Below are 13,592 nucleotides of genomic sequence, written 5' to 3' on the forward strand. Positions count from 1 at the left end.
GAGGGAAACCCAACTAAAATGGTATCCCCAAGGACAGCTCAATCTTTTACACACAACCAGAACATTCATTCTGGAGAGAAGTTCTATTATTGATAAATCAATCCTTGGTAGATGTAAGGGGATTGTTGAAGGAGATAAATTCTACCATTGGTCAATATGCCATGGATGACCTCCAACCATCAGCACGCCTTGACAGACCTAAAAACATTCAACCCAAAGAGAAACCCAAGTGATATGGTAAGTGTAATAAAACATTCCATCAAAACTCAACACAAGAGAATTCTTCCTGGAGAAAACCTGAGAATGTGACCAGGTGGGCTCAGTTCCACTGCAGTAACAAGCTTACTGCCTTATTGACTGCAAACATTAACCCTGTTCAAACTGTATGTCACGGGTTGGCAAGGGTGCTGCTCATTTCATTCCTATTCACTCGTCAGGGGCTCTGACTACAGAATAGCCATCATCTTCAACATGGCTGGCCACTAATATGAAATATAGGAAGGGACTTCTGAGTGTCTCACACCTCTCAAGTGAATGCACAGCCCAACAGAGCTGCAAGCTACTTCCTCTCACCACACATTGGCCAGAATGAGTCACATAACAGGATCTCACAAGGCTGAAGTCATCTGAAGTGTGACTGGGGTTGGAGGGTCCACTGACAAGATGGCTTGTTCATATAGTTGTCAAGTGGCTTCTGTCTAAAGGGTCTCTCCATAGAATTTCTTGAGTGTTCTCATGACATGGTAATTGAATCCCCCCCATAGCAATTCAAGAGTCCAAGTCACACACTCACTTATGCCATATTCTATTGGTGACACAGACCATTACCGATTCAATGTAGGAGAAAACTACACCAACAAGGGTGTGAATACCAAGAGGGATCATTGGCAGCCCTCTTGAAGGTTGGTTACTACACTATCTAAGAAGCATGTGGAAAAGCTTTGGTGGTGGTTCAACTTTGTCATGCACCAGAAAGTCTATATGGGCAAGGAGTTGAATGGCTACTTGAAAGGTTAGGAGTATAAGAGCCTCTAAGCCCAGTCAAAACCAGGGACTTCATGCTGGGGAAAACTCTTGAGTATGTAAGGGGTATGAGGAGGCCCTGGGGACATTCAATGCAAGTACAATGGACTATACTGTACTCTTGAGTGCTGCCAATATGAACTCAATATATAGGGGATATTATGGGTCCTATGGCAGAGATGGACTAAAATGCCCTGTAATCCCCTTCTCCTGCACCCACAAACATATTTCTCAGGTTTCCTGCAGTTACATGGAGTCATGTGATTGAGTTCTGGCTATTGGAATGTGGGCAGAAGTGATGGGTAACATAAAATGGCCTATATCACCTTCACTTGTTTCATCAGCCAGCTGGTTCTACAAGATTCAGCAGGAAATTCTGATGAAGACATAAGGAATAGAAAAGACCAAGATAGAAAGAGTCTGGATCCATGAATCAAGGACAGCCTTCTGGGAGGGTCACTTGATCACTTCACACTGTGACATGAGCAAAAAAGACATCTGTATTGTGTTCCTGAGATTCTTTGTTACTGCATGTATGATTACCTGCTGTTAAAGGATACATTTTTTTTTTAAGGTTTATTTATTTTAGAGAGAGAGAAAGCAAGCATAGGAGGGAGGAGCAGAGGGAGGGCAAGAAACACAGACCAACTCCTTGCTGAGCAGAGCCCAGCACGGGGCTCAATTCCCTAATGCTGAGATCATGACCTGAGCTGAAATGAAGAGTCAGACACTTACCAGCTGACAGCTATTCACGGTTTCAAGTTCCATAGAAACTAGAAGCCCTAGTAGTTCAGAAAGAACTTCTTGCTCCAGTGATATCCATAGAAAGTTGCTCCTATATTCATCCCGAGTCAATCATGAGGGCCAAGGGGCATGGAATGCTGTGTGCCCGAGTCACGCATTCACACTTGTCCAAACCACCTGGATTGAGAAACTTTTATATAGCAAAGAGTGATTCCAGCATGGACGTGCTGTTCCCCAGGGAAGGGCCGCGGGGCCAGTGCCTAGGTAGATGAGATGCGCACCCCTCCCCGCCAGGCCCCTGCTGGACAAGGTCCATGGGGTTGTAAAGAGGACTTGATGGCCAGAGAATAGACAGAGGTGAAAAATGTGCAACCCTCTGGCTGCAGAACACTTCTTTCTCCAGATTTGCTTCCCGTGTCTGAGATCCGGCGACCTTAGCATGGAGGTCTGTGTGTCCCTCAGGAAGTGTAAATGAGGCCAGGGAGGGGCTAACGGAAAGGGCGGTGCGTATCCACGGCAACGGGTGCAGCTGGCCGGTCCCCATAGAAACCGAAGGACGCGGGCTGGTGACTGGGGACGAACTCCGCAGCTGCGCAGGCGCAGTGGGAAGTACCGCCAGGGCGCCTCGGTGGGCACTCTGCGCTCACCCCCACCCCGCCCGGTACCCCGCGGCCTGAGCCCGGGTGCTGACCAGGGCGCCGTCCTAGCTGGGCCGCGCCACGTGGATGCCGGGGCAGGCCAAGGACAGTGCGTGAGGCGAGCGGCCGCGGTCCGGCAGGGTTCGGACCCGCACCCGCGGCTCCCCCTGCCGGGCCGCGCAGACCAAGGCGGGCGCGCTCTGGGACCACCGAGAGTGAGGCCTTCGCACCGCCCAGAGGGCCCCGGAAGTGGCTCTGCCGCCTAGGGTTGGGGCAGAAGCGCTGTCACGGGGGAGCCCGTGAGCCTGCGCTGTCACCCCTAGAGGCCGTTCTTCGCCTCTCGCTCTTCCGTGGGCGTCCTCATTTACTTCCGTAGCATCTCTTCCCCCTGCTCTTTCATTCATTCACGTGTTTACTCGTCCCCTTGCTTTCTGGTTCCTCTGTTGTACTAAGCTGCCGGGTCATCCAACTCCGATTCGCTTGTCCATCTATTCACTCATCATTAATTCCTCCTGCTCTCCAGTCTCGCCCCTTAGTTCCCTAGGCCGTGCGCCATCATTCCTTCTTCTACGCATTCATTCATACACTCAGACCTCCTCCCCGCGCTGCTTCTGGGCCTCTGCACGTGCCTTATCCGCAGGAGCATCCAGCCTCCACTCTCAGTGGCCTCCTGGTGTGCTCCAAGCCCAACGCTTCCTGAGACCAAACCCCCCACGTTGGGCATTTCCTGCGCAGTGTTCCTTCCTTTCACCGTGTGCTTTTTCATCCAGCCCCCAATAGGTGAGAGCCCAGGCCTGAGGCTGGGTGGAGACACAAACAGTCACTTGTGATCCGTCGGATGAGAGCCAATTGTTGGTGTGGGAGATGGGGACTGACTGGGAGGTGGCCACAGACCATGGTGAGTAAGGATTTTTGGGGAAAAGGTGGTGGACAAGGCTTTCAGGCAGAAAAGGGGCACACAAGGTGAGTGTGAGGACAGTGGGGAGGCTGGTTCAGTGAAGGCAATCTGGAAGGACCTTCGGGGATTTGGATACCATCCCAAGATGGGCAGACTTCCAGGCAGGGAGACTCAATTAGAGGAGACAGGGCTGGGCAGCTCTGAAGCATAGGTCTTAGCTGGAGGGATATCCCAGTCAGGCTCCATCCTCAGAAACATGGGACTTCTGAAGCCAGGTCCTCTGGTCCTTCAAGAAACAAACAAGGATTTTCATTGAATCCTAATGGCTTAAAAAGATTTTTTTTTAGATAACTATAAATTCATATCTGAAAGAAATAATACAAATAGATCCTGTGTACCCTTTACCCAGTTTTGTCCAGTGGTAGCATTTTGCAGAACTAAGTATGATAACCAAGCTATTCAAATGGGAGTCAAGATACTGAATATTTCCACCACCTGTGATTCCTCCTGTTGCCCTTTCACCCCTCTCCTTAACCCTTGGTTTTCTGTTTTCTATTTCTACAACTTTTTCATTTAAAAAATGTTATATACATGTAATCATATGATAAGTAACCTTTTGAAATTGGTTGATGACTTTTTAATTAACCTTTCTAATATGTACAGTTGTATTGTTGTTGGTATATATTTACATTTTTGTGCAACCATCTCTACAATCTAATTCCAGGACATTTTCATCACCCTGAAAGAAACTCCATATCCATTTATCAAACTCCCATTTCTTCCTCCCCAGCTCCTGGCAGGCACTAATCTACTTTCTGTTTCTTACAGATTTGCCTATCCTGGACATTTCAGATAAATAAAATCATAGAATTTAAAGTCTTTTGTGTCTTGATTCTTTCATTTATCATGATGTTTTCAAGGTTTTTTTTTTTTAAGGTTTTTGTATCATATAGGATGTATCTGTGTTTCATTCCTTTTTATGGCAGAATAATATTTGATTATAAGTATCCACCACATTTTGTTTATCCATTCATCAGTTGATGGACATTGACCTATTAACACTTTTCGGCTATTATAGTAATTGTATTAATATATATATATATATATATATATATATATATATATATGACATGTGCAAACTTTTACATGGATACTTTTGTGTGTGTGTGTGTGAAGGACACCCTTCTCAACTTCTTGGTATATTTATAATCTTGACCAGGAGAAAGAAAGAGGAAGAGAGAAAAAGAAATGGGAGAAAGCTCAAATTCCCCTTAGCAAGAGTTCCCTCATCCCCAGCACTGCAACAGATCTCTATTTTTTTTTTAAGATTTTATCAATTTATTCATGAGAGACAGAGAGAGAAGCAGAGACACAAGCAGAAGAGAAGCAGGCTCCATGCAGGAAGCCCGATGTGGGACTCGATCCTTGTACCCTGGAATCATGCCCCGAGACCAAGGCGGACCCAACCGCTGAGCCACCAGGTGTCCCCAGATCTCTATTTTTTTTTTTTAATTTGAAAATACACACAAAATTAAGGAGGGAAAAAATGGCAAAAGGATACCTTAAGGGGGATCCCTGGGTGGCGCAGCGGTTTGGCGCCTGCCTTTGGCCCAGGGCGCGATCCTGGAGACCCGGGATTGAATCCCATGTCGGGCTCCCGGTGCATGGAACCTGCTTCTCCCTCTGCCTATGTCTCTGCCTCTCTCTCTTTCTCTCTCTGTGACTATCATAAATAAATAAAAATTTTAAAAAAAGGATACCTTAAGGTAGGTCATATAGTTCTTTGTTTTCATTTGTGTGCAAAAAAGCTGCCTGGACATGTTTTCATTTCTTTTGGGTAGATACCTAAGAGTGGAATTGCTGCATCCCATGGTAACTCTGTGTTTAGTGTTTAGCCATTTAAGGAACCACCAGAGTGTTTTCCACATAGGCCACACCATTTTACATTCCTACCAACATCTGATTACTTTTTAACATTGGTAATTCATTTAAATTTTTTAAAAAGCATGTTGGAAAGGGTCAGTCAAGCAAGATCTGTGTGCTGGCCAAATCTGGCTATCCAGTTTGCAGACTTTGGCATTCTCTGTGGAGGATGAATGGAGCCAAGTAGTTGAAGAAGCCAGGGCAGAGGCCCCTGAGAAAAGTAGGGAGAGAGGAGGAGATGGTACAGAAGACCACATACTGGGCCCCTCCGTACATCTCTTAAACACATGGACACAAAGGTGGGGACACTTACTTCCTGATTCACTAATAGACACAAGCACCCAGACCTGCAGATCCCATTTATTCTCAGAGTTCTCAGGAGGAGGCTTCATGGCCTGGCTGTGCTCAGAGGCTCACCTTTGTGTCTCCAGGTCCAGAGGAAGTGCCCTGGAACATGTGGCTGTCCTGCCTGGGAGGGGGTATGACGGCTGCCAGCTCTGGCCCCTGGGGTCCTTCAGAGCACACCAGCCCTAATGGTGGGTGAGCCCAGCTCTGAGACCCCTGGCCAGTGCTGCTGGGAGTTCTGCTACAAGGAGGAAGAGAGGCCCTATGAGGCCCTGGCCCAGCTCCAAGAGCCGTGCTGTCAATGGCTGCAGCCAGAGGCATGCTCCAAGGAGCAGATGCTGAGCCCCTCATACTGGAGCAGTTTCTGGGAGCGGTTTCTGCCACCTGAGATTCAGGCCTGTGTTTGGAGGCAGCAGCCATGCAGCCTGGAGGAGGCTGCTGCTCTGGTTGAGAGGCTGCAGCAGTAGCTGGCCAGTCTAGAACTCCAGGTGAGGGCTGGCTGGGTTGGGCTGCGTCGGCTTCCTCCTGAACCTGGCTTACAGTTCCCAGCTGGAACTGGTGACATGGAAGTGCTGTGGGAGAAGGGTGGTGGGAACTTGGTCTTGGCCCAGACCCCGGAGTTAGACAGATGCCCTCAAGTTCACACTTGAGATGTTTGTTCTCAGCACTGTCCTCAGAACGTGGGGAGGTGGGGGTCACCAAGAAGGATGGATGTGCTGCTGCATGCCCCTTATTTTCTCTGGATCTGTCAGCATCAGCCTGTCCTGCCTGCATCCCTGTCCCTTGGTCCCAGCTCCCAGTCCCCAAGAGGTGCTGGTCCCCAGGATAGAGGGAGAGGAGCACCAGGTTCCCCATGGCCTAGTTCCAGGTGCAGCACCTATCCATGCACTTGCTCCTACCTTGTCCTGGCAGCTGACCCAGGGCCACCCTGCTGGTGGCCTGAATGATGGGTGCTCCTGGGGTTTGCCTCACTCTGGAGCGGGTGGATTGGAGGCCCTGAGATCTTTGACAATTCATGTATGCGGCATGAGAGCACCAGCTGGCTACAGGCTCCACAGAGGACAACAAGGTGATCAGGGGAGCTGCAGATGGGCTTTGCTTGCTGTGGAGACACTGCTGAAGATGCAGGTGTGGCCTCAGGGCCAATACAGTCCCCCTGCCTCCCTGCCCCCCCTGCCCTCAGCCTCTCTCCCCCAGGGATCTGGCTGCACCACCACCCCTGTTTCTTGGTTTAGGCAGCTGGACAGCCTGGTTGGACTGAGGCAGAGGCCTGATGTGGCCTAACACTGCCTGGCAGCCACTGGGATTCCTCCTTCCCTGGAGTGGAAGTAGTTCATTTCTGATGTTTCTTTTTTCTTTTCTTGTTTTAAGATTTTATTTTTTTTGATCAAGAGAGAATGCCTGTGAGCATGGGGAGTGGCAGAGGGAGACAGAGAATCTCAAACAGACCCCATGCTGAGCACGAAGCCTGAGTCAGGGCTTAATCTCATGATTCTGATCATGACTGAGCCAATATTAAGAGTCAGACACTTCACTGACAGAGCCACCCAGATGCTCCTCATTTCTAGTGTTTTTACAAGTGGCCAGGTCCATTTTCATCCTCACAAACAGGTGTCCTCACTTCTCTGTTGCGTTGTGACCCCCAAGGTGGAGCAAGGGGATGAGAGCCAGGTCTTGGAGCTGCCTTGTGCAGAATTGGAGACCAAGGCCCTATGGGAGGCTAGTGGAGGTGAGGCAGGTGGCTTTTGAATATTTCCACAATCTTGGCACCCACATACCATACCTCCCAGCACCCTGCTGCCTAGTCAGTGTGTGGATGTGTGGGAAGTGACCATCCAGGCAAGCACACTGGTTCCCATAATGCTCCCATCATAGTCTCAGTTGCCCACATGCAGCAGGGCTGAGGTTTGACTCAGAGTTGGCCTTGGAGGCAGTCTCTATGGGGAAAGTTGGAGAGTCTGCAGGCCAACCTGCCCTGTTTCCCTGTTCCAGGCTGAAGAGGGGCCGGGGCACCAGCTCAGGAAAGGTGGGGGTGATGGCCATGCCCAGATACAGCCAGCTCCAAGCTTTACCCCTGCTCTAGATCTGTCACAATCACATCATTCATGAGACCCACCGGTCCCCTCTGCTCCATTTCCCAGAGTTCTTTGAGCTCTCAGGATTTGCTTTCTCTCTCTCTTGTTTCAGATGACAAAGGCAAGGTCGAGTCCCCAGGACAGTGGGCCCTGCAGGTGGCTCCAGGGAAAGGCTATGTTCCCTGGATTGTGCTGAAGACTGACACTACAGGCTGCATCTGGAGACCTGGAAGCCTGGAAAGACCCCACAGAGGGCCTGACGGAGGCAGAGGACCTGGAGGCCCCCAGAGGGGAGCTGGAGCCTACAGACTGTGGAAGAGACTGAGCTGGGCCCAGAAGCATCTGAGAAGACCTGGAAGTGCTAAGTTCCTTACCGCTCCCCCAGAGAGCCAGCCTGCTGGTGCAGTGAGTGCGGCAAGGTCTGCACCACAATACTGGTGCAGCATTGGCAAATGGGTGAGAAGCCCTGCAAGTGTCCAGAATGCAGCAAAGCCTTCAACTGGAACTCCAACTTCCTGGAGCACCCGTGTACACCTGCCCTGACTGCGGCAAGGCCTTCAGCCAGAGCTCTAACCTGGCGGAGCACCTTAAGATCCATGCAGGCACACAGCTGCATGCATGCCCCGAACGTGGCAAAGCCTTCCTGCCCTCGGCGGGCCTGCAGTGGCACGGGCACATACACGGTGGCAAGAGGCCCTTCACCTCCACTGAGGGTGGCAAGAGCTTCCACGAGAGCTCGCAGCTCTTGTAGTACCAGCGCACACACCAGCAAGAGGCCCTTCATCGTGGGCAGCTCGAGCCTGGCACACCACTGGCGCACGCACACCGGCGAGCAGCCCTACGCCTGCCCCGACTACAGCAAGGCCTTCTGCGGCAGCTCTGAGCTGCACCGGCCCCAGGGTGTGCACTCTGGGGAGAAGCCGTTTGTCTGCACCGACTGCGGCAAAGCTTTTGTGGGCAACTCTGAGCTCTTGAGCCACCGGCGCACGCACACGGGCGAGGGTTCCTATGTGTGCCCGGTGTGCAGCAAGCCCTTCAGCCATCCCTCCAACCTCAACGAGCACCAGAATCAGCTTGCGGATGGTGCCGCACCTTAACTCTGGGACGCCCTGGGAGATTGGGGGGCTGAGCCACCTTGGTGGTGCGGCACAGGACCTGGCCAGTGGTGGATCAAGATGAGAAGCACTGTGTAAAACCGCTAGGTGCTGGAGTGCTGTGGCAGGGGATCAAGCAGTTACAACAGTCCCTAGAACAATGAGGGTCTCACTGGTGACCCCTAAGGCCTGACTGCAGACGTGTGACCTCAAGTGGTTTACGGGGTAAAGTGGTGAATTTTGGTGCTGGGGGTTGGTGCAGAGGATGGAGGTTGCCACAGCCATGGTGGTCTTATTTCCTCCTCCTCCTCCTCCTTCTTCTTCTTCTTCTTCTCTTCTTCTTCTTCTTCTTCTTCTTCTTCTTCTATCTTTTTAGATTTTATTTATTTATTAGAGAGAGACAGACAGAGCATGAACGGGTGGAGGGGCAGAAGGAGAGAGAGAGAAACAGACTGCCTGCTAAGCAGGGAGGCAGCAGTGGAGCTCCATCCCAAGACCCGGAGGTCATGACCGGAGCCAAAGGGAGAGGCTTAACCTACTGGGCCACCCAGGCACCCCAGATGTGGCGGTCTGGTCTCAGAAGCCTGTGAGACTGAGATCCAGAGCCCAGTTGGCTCCCCAAGAAAGAGGGCTGGATGAATGCGCTGCCCTGCATCCCTTCCACCTCAGCTGGATCGGAGGTTGCACAGGATTTTTTTGTTTTAAGCCAAGGGCCAGGGATGGCTGGGTGGCTCAGTGGTTGGGCGGCTGCCTTCTGCTGGGGTTGTGATCCCAGAATTCAGAATCCAGTCCCACGCTGGGCTCCTGCGGGGAGCCTGCTTCTCCCTCTATGTCTCTGCCTCTGTATGTGTGTGTCTCTCATGAATAAATAATTTTTAAAAACAACAACAACAAAAAACCCTACAAGAGCCAGAAGGTCAGAGGCCTTGCTAGGGGACCCTGGTGAGCAGCTGGAGGCGCAGGGCAAAGAGAGGAGTAGGGGTGGTCCCACCATCCTCCTCTCCCTCCTGTTCTCTCCACAGCTGTAGCCGGGAGTCCATTATAAAAAGATAAACCTAAGCAGCTTGAAGCATCTGTGGCTTGTTATGGACCCAGCATCACACCCACACATCTGGGGTTGTCACAGTCCCCAAGTCCTGCCTTCAGCGAGAGAGCAGGTTTCGGACCCATTTCCTGGCACCACGGAGGGGATTGTGGATGGCTTCAGAGCGAGGGAAGGCCAGCCGGGTGAGCGGCAGGACGGTGGGGGGCTAAGAACACACGGCAGCCAACGGGGCGGCCTCCGAGAAGGGACATTAGAGGAGGAGCCGGCCTGGAAAGTGCAGGATGCTGGGCCAGAGCAGTTTCGGGTCTCCCTGGGAGAATGGTTGAGGTGGGAGGGGTCGGAGCGGACCATCCACAGAGCGCGGGGGTGGACGGGGCAGACTATCCACCAAACGCCGGGGGGAGTTTCCTATTCCAGCCACGCCTACCCCGGCCCCGGCCCCAGCTCCCACACCTGGTGCTTGTACCTCTTCTGGTGGAGGCCTGTTCTTTTCAGCAGCGCTCCAGTTCAGAAGCCCCTTCCCTGGTCCTGGGCAACTTTCTATGCATCTGCTCCCCTAGCCCTGGCCTAATTCCACTGCGCTGTGCTCGCTGAGGGGTGAGCACCAGCTCTGTCTAGCACCGCCACTAGATCCTCTCTGGACGGTGGCGCGGTCTGTTTCTCCTCTCCGGAATGTGCTGGGGACTGCCCCCAGCACGCCCACTGTGCACAAGGCCGCTTCTCTGGCCTGGCCACCACCACCCATTCTTGCTTCCCATTCCAGAATTGCCCCGGTCTGCGCCACTGTGTGCTCTGAGGTCTCCCCTGGAATCTGTGTGTTTGTCTGTCTTCTCTGCTCCACCACCTTTTTAGGGAGCATCTTTCTGCTTTTGGGTGCCACTGGATGTGCTGTGCTTCCTCCTGCTCCTGGGTCTGGGATCAGCAGCCTCCAGCATAAGCATGTGAGAGAAGCAGCCCTGACTTGTGAAACCTTTCTAGTTTGGAAAGTTCCTTCTCATCTTGTCTCCAGAGTGGAGCCCCAGAAGGACTCAATTAGCCCGAGGATTCCCAGCTGGTGAGAACCCTCTGTGGCTGTGTGCCAGAGTAGCAAAGTCTGATTATAAGCGTTACGGAGCATGACTGTACCATACATCTAGTGCTTTGCAGGGACTCCTCCACTGGCACCCTGACTGCTGAGTTGGGAGGCTGGCCCCAGGGGAGGGGAGAAGAGGTCAACATAGAGAGCTCAGATCTGCCTACTAGTATCTCACTGCAACTGGGTGGAGAGGAGCATCTGGCGGCTCACATGGTGGGTGGGATGTGGGCCAGAAGGGGGCTGTCTCAGGTAGGGGGCAGGCAGATAAGCAATCTCCCTAGGGATTTTGAGGGAATTGATTATTTAGCTTTGTAAAGCTAAAAGGATGCAAGGGGATACTGAAAACCCAGAGATGCATAACCCTAGAACAGCTACTACCTCTAGGTCTGGAGATGCAAAAGAGAAGGGGTGAACTTACAAGGGGCTGCGGGAAGGGGCTTGGGCCTCTGAGAAGGCTGTACCATAGCTATTGCTGGAACTTTGAAGGTGTACAGGAGAGACTGCTTTGAAAGCAGCAATGAATTCTGTTTGGGCTTGCCAAAGGCTCAACATAGCATCTTTATTTGCATGACACATTTAAACTATCCAGGAGCACCATTGGATCTTCTGGTAATAGGGGCTAAATACCAGAGCAGCCTGCTTTGTATCCAGGACTTGCAGCATGGCCCCCACACAAAACTGCAGGTGTAGGGGGATCCCTGGGTGCTCAGTGGTTTGGTGCCTGCCTTTGGCCCAGGGCGTGATCCTGGAGTCCCGCAATCGAGTCCCATGTCGGGCTCCTTGCATGGAGGCTGCTTCTCCCTCTGCCTATGTCTCTGCCTCTCTCTCTGTTTCTCTCATGAATAAATTAATAAAATCTTAAAAAAAAAAACTGCAGGTGTAAACACACTGGAGCAGCACACTGAGGTATATGTGTCATGTCTGAGGTTCAGAGGCCTCCATTATTCCTCTTTTTTAGTGGTAACAGTACATGTTGCAGCAATGGATTTTTGTTCTTAGAAGGGCCTGTCTTAACATGTTCCAGATCCCTAGGCACTTGACAGAGGAGGTGAGTCCCTGGTGTGCATTTAACTGACTTAATGGTCTTTTTTTTTTAAGGTTTTATTTATTTATATGTATGAGAGACATACAGAAAGAGAGGCAGAGACATAGGCAGAGGGAGTAGCAGGCTTCATGTAGAAAGCCCAATGTGGAACTTGATCCTGGGACTTTGGGATCAAGCCCTGAGCCAAAGGCAGACGCTCAACTGTTGAGCACCCAGGTGTCCCATCCCACTTAATGATCTAATGGACCTGCTACTTCATGCTCATTAGGTCCAGTCAGCTATTGTCATTCATATAGTAGCAATAATGCATGGGTGTGATGTTTTGTGGGAAGTCAGGATCATCAGGATCTTGATCAAGAAAAAGAAAGTTGAGTTGACAGTCCTGAGGCAAGCCATGAAAGTGTGGTATTGTCCCTGCCCCGTGAAAATGAGGTGCTTGTGGTGGTCCTTGCCTATTGGTAGAGAAGAAGCACTTGCAAGAACAATATCTGTTAAGGTGAGACTCTCTGAGCCCCTGAAGTCATCCTAAACCTCTTCCCACAGAAGCAGCCCCTCTGAGGGCTACAACATCCTAATTACTGCTTCATTGCTGCTGCCAACAGTGGCTAACTGGTAGTCTCTGCCATTGGAGCTCTGTTTTTTGTTTGTTTGTTTGTTTGTTTGTTTTAATCTCCATTGAAATCAGGCTTGATGGCAGCATCTCCCACACTGGCCTAGAGGGCACTGCTACTTTTCAGGGATGCAGATACCCTCGTAACTAACCTATTTCTCAATGTCTTTTTAAAAAGGGTGTCCTCTTCTTTACTGAGTTTGTGTGTAGGGGATGAGTGTGTACATGCATGTACCAGATTGCACATGATAAATACTTCCACATTCCTCTGCCCCTAAGCCTTCAGATTCCTTCTTGCATGTTTTACCAGGGAAGTCCAATTCAACCTCATCCAATTTAGGCCACTGTGAGCCAGGTCTACCAAACAAAATCTCCCTCAAGCTACTCAATCTAACATCTTAAATCCAGTCTTTGTAAATTGGCCCATATAAGTAAATTTGACCCAGCCCAGTGTTGTTGTATCTCATCCTCCTTGGTCAGATAGTCTTAGATGCTCTTCCCATGTTTATTTTCCAGGTCTATGCCAATACATGAGTAAAGCCTTGCAATTCTTTTAGAGTATAGAAGCATCAGATTCTACACTTGTCCACTTAGAGCATGTCCACTCGAATTGGAGGTCTAGGGAGCAATAAGAGGTAGTTGGAGAGAATGGAGACCTCCTTGCAAGGAAACTACCTCAGGTGGGCAACGTGCTAAAAAGCCATTTGACCAATGTGACAGGAAATACTCTCAATCTGGTGTTCAGAAGCCTGACTCTGAGATGTCACAGTAAAGACTCACAGTATCACTGAGTTTCCAGACCTAGGTTGTTGCCAGATGTAATGCCCCTGGATTGAAGGTAGATTAGTCCCTCTTAAGAAAGGATCAGATCTGCCACAAGAATAGACAGTAGATATTCCTCAGAGGGCCTGCTGCCATTTCCACAGGGGATGGGGGTGGGGAATCCAGATCTTTCAGGGATTGAGAATGACTAAGTTGAGGCTAATCCCCAAACACTCTGTGGTCCACTGGACAAAGCAGGGTTATGGGGGGTCAGAGAACACTGGATGAATGAGCCAAAATGCATTCTATAATAAT

General features: G+C 50.7%; 1 protein-coding gene across 5 annotated transcripts in view; it reads right to left on the reverse strand.

The window, feature by feature from the left end:
* ZSCAN22 (zinc finger and SCAN domain containing 22) overlaps nucleotides 1-13,592 on the reverse strand; it is a 49,839-nt gene that overhangs the window by 7,538 nt on the left and 28,709 nt on the right. For 4 of the 5 annotated variants that reach the window (XR_012026931.1, XR_012026732.1, XR_012026659.1 and 1 more), the window contains exon 3: nucleotides 1,759-3,589. The gene's annotated coding sequence lies outside the window, so the exon portion shown is untranslated. Of the gene's footprint in view, nucleotides 1-11; nucleotides 199-1,758; nucleotides 3,590-13,592 lie in introns of those variants that run through there. The other variant, XR_012027091.1, reaches the window with a different exon arrangement.

The sequence above is a fragment of the Canis lupus genome, chromosome 1, assembly GCF_048164855.1.
Source record: "Canis lupus baileyi chromosome 1, mCanLup2.hap1, whole genome shotgun sequence".
In the NCBI taxonomy this organism is placed as follows: domain Eukaryota; kingdom Metazoa; phylum Chordata; class Mammalia; order Carnivora; family Canidae; genus Canis; species Canis lupus.